Below are 3,381 nucleotides of genomic sequence, written 5' to 3'. Positions count from 1 at the left end.
CTGAAGATATTGCACTTCTCACTTCTCCATTGTCTCTTGCCACAGATGTAGTCAATCTGATTCCTGTATATTCCATCTGGTGAAGTCCATGTGTACAGTTGTCACTTATGTTGTTGAAAACGGTATTTGCAATGAATATGTCATTCATCTTGCGAAATTGTATCATGCAATCTCTACCATTATTTCTATCACCAAGGACATATTTTGCAACTACTAGCAACTCTTCTTTGTTTCCAACTTTTGCATTCCTGTCACCAGTGATAATCAACACATTTTTATTTCATGTTTGATTAATTTCAGACTGCAGAAGTTGGTAGAAATCTTCAATATCTTCATCTTTGGCTTTGGTGATTGGTGTGTAAATTTGGATAATAGCAGTATTAACTGGTCTTCCTTTTAGTCATATGGATATTATCCTATCACTGACATCATTATACTTCAGGACAGATCTTGAAACAGTCTTTGTGACAATGAATGCCACACCATTCCTCTTCAATTTGTCATTCCCAGCATAGTAGATCATATGGTTTTCTGACTCAAAAGGGCCAAAACTGGTCCATTTCAGCTCCCTAATGCCTAGGATATCAATCTTTATGTGTTCCATTTCATTTTTGATAACTTCCAATTTTCCTAGATTCATACTTCATACAATCCATGTTCCAATTATTAATGGATGTTTGCCTCTGTTTCTGTTCATTTTCATTCATGCCACATCAGCCAGTGGAGGTCCTAAAAGCTTTACTCTATCCATATTGTTAAGATCATCTTTACTCTGAGGAGTCAGCTCTTCCCCAGTCAAATTTTGAGTGCCTTCCAACCTGATGGGCTCATCTTCCAGCACTATGTTGGTCAATGTTTCCGGGCTGTTCATAAAATTTTTCAGTAATATATCAGACAGTGTTTCACTGTTATTCATAAAGTTTTCACTGGCCAATTATTTGAGAAGTGGATGGCCTCTTCCTTCTTCCGAGTCTGTCTAAGCCCGGAAGCTCCGTTGAAACCTCTAGACCATGGGTAACCCTGCTGACATTTTACAGCATGGTGGCATAGACTCCATCCTCACAGCAACACATAAGCCACCACAGGATGACAAACTGGCAGATAAGTTTGTTTCTTTAGTTGTTCCTAACCCCTGTGCACCTGCCTACCTCAGGCCCTGGCATTAATATAGAGCCACCCCCAAGTGAAAAGCAGCCTCCAAGCCCTTGCCCATCTACCTTAGGTCCAGCTTTAATAAAGAGCCACATTCAAGGGAAAAACAGCCTCCGGACCCCCAGCCTGCCTACCTCAGAATTCAGTCTTAATAGAGAGCCACACCCAAGCAAAAAGCAGCCTCTAAGCCTCAGGCCCCTGCCTTAATGTAGAGCCACACCCAAATGAAAAGCAGGCTCCAAGCCCCTTGCCCTTCTGCCTCAGATCCTGGCCTTAATAAAGAGTCACATTCAAGAGAAAAGCATCATCCTCCAAGCCCCCAGTCTGTCTACCTCAGGCCCTGACCTTAATATAGAACCACACCCACACGAAAAGCAGCCTCCAAGCCCTGGGCCTGCCTACTTCATGTCCTGGCCTTAATATAGAGCTATACCCATGCAAAAAGCAACTTGTAAGCCCCCGGCTTGCCAACCTAAGGCCCGGCCTTAATTTACCCAGGCAATGCACAGCACTGGGCAAATTGGCTGCAAAGACCTCTTTTAAGTGCCGAAGAGCAAATACATCTCCTTGAGGACTAAGGTGCACCTGACACAAGCCATGATATTTTCAATTGCCTCATATGCATGTGAGAGCTGGGCAATGAATAAGGAAGACCAAAGAAGAGTCAATACTTTTGAGTTGTGATGTTGGCAAAGAATACTGAAAGTACCAAGTACTGCTAAACGATCTAACAAATCTGTCATGGAAGAAGTGCAGCCACAATGCTCCTTGGAAGTGAGAATGGGCAGACTTCATCTCACCTATTTTGGTCATGTTGTAAGAAGAGACCATTCCCTGGATAAGAATATCATGCTTTGTAATGTGGAGGGTTAACAAAAGAGGGTAAGGCCCTCAACAAGATGGACTCACACAATGGCTACAATGATGGGCTCAGGTATAGCAGGGATCATGGAGCTGGCACAGGACTGGACAGTGTTTTGTTCTGCTGTCCATAGGGTTGCTATGAGTCAGAGATGACTCGACGGCACCTAACGGCAACAACAACCACTCACTATTATCCCTAGTGATCCACTCAAAAAATTTTTGCTTCCTGTTCCTGCTATCCTATGCTCTGTGGGTCTGGAAATGTTAGTCCCCAAGGGAGGAAAACTCCCACAGGGAGACACAATGCTGATTGCATTGAAGTTAAGAATGTCACCCAGCCATTTTTGCTTCTTCATGCCTCAGAATCAACAGACAAAGAAGAGTGTTACTGTAATGTTTGGTGTGATAGATCCTGGTTATCAAGGGGAAATTGGACTGACATTACATGATGGAGGTAAAGAAGAATATGTCTGGATACAGGAGATTCTTTAGGATGTGTTTTAATACTACCATGCCTTGTGATTAAAGTCAATGGAAAACCACAGCAAGCCAATTCTGATATGGCTACTAATGTCCTAGACCATTCAGGAATGTAGGTAGGGTCACCCCACCAGGCAAAGAACCATGGCTAGCTGAAGTGCTTGCTGAGGGCAAGGGAAATATGGAATGGGTGGTGGAAGAAGGTAGTTCTGAATATTAGCTACAACCACATGACCAGTTGCAGAAACAAGGACTTTGATTGTTATATTTCTTCATTGTATGTGTGCATCAAATATTTTTGTTTCCTTCTGTTATAAACTATGAAATGTAAGCAGCGTTAATGTGTTTCAGTTGTATGCATGTTACTGTATCATGTTATGGGTAAATACGACTTTTTAATTGTCCTTATTTAGAGATTATATGTAGTTAAGGAGATGTATAAAACTACCAAGTTGACAAAGGGTGGACTGTGATAGTTGAGGTTGCATGTCAACTTGGCTCGATCACAATTTTGAGTGGTTTAAGCTGTTTTGATGTGTTTATTCCCATGATGAGATCAGATGTATATATTTTGAGCAGCCAATCCATTGAAAGGGAGTTTCCCTAGGGGTGTGGCCTGTTTCCAATATATTCATTGATATCCTGGGAAAAGGAGAGACTGTTCTGTGGATCTGGATACTCTTGTGCTGCCTGCAACTGTCCATGAGCAAACAATACACCATTCAGCCTGATGATCTTGGATTTGTCATTTGTTGGACTCAACAGCAGGTAAAATGCCTGCCAACTTTGAGCTCATCAACCCCTGCAGCTTCATGAGTTGGGAAAACTTCTACTTTGATGTTTGATCCAGGAACTTGGGACTTGCCAGCTTCTATAAGTGTGTGA

The sequence above is a fragment of the Orycteropus afer genome, unplaced genomic scaffold, assembly GCF_000298275.1.
Source record: "Orycteropus afer afer isolate SDZICR_OR568_19922 unplaced genomic scaffold, OryAfe1.0 scaffold00125, whole genome shotgun sequence".
Lineage (NCBI taxonomy): Eukaryota > Metazoa > Chordata > Mammalia > Tubulidentata > Orycteropodidae > Orycteropus > Orycteropus afer.
This window is presented reverse-complemented; position numbering follows the sequence as displayed.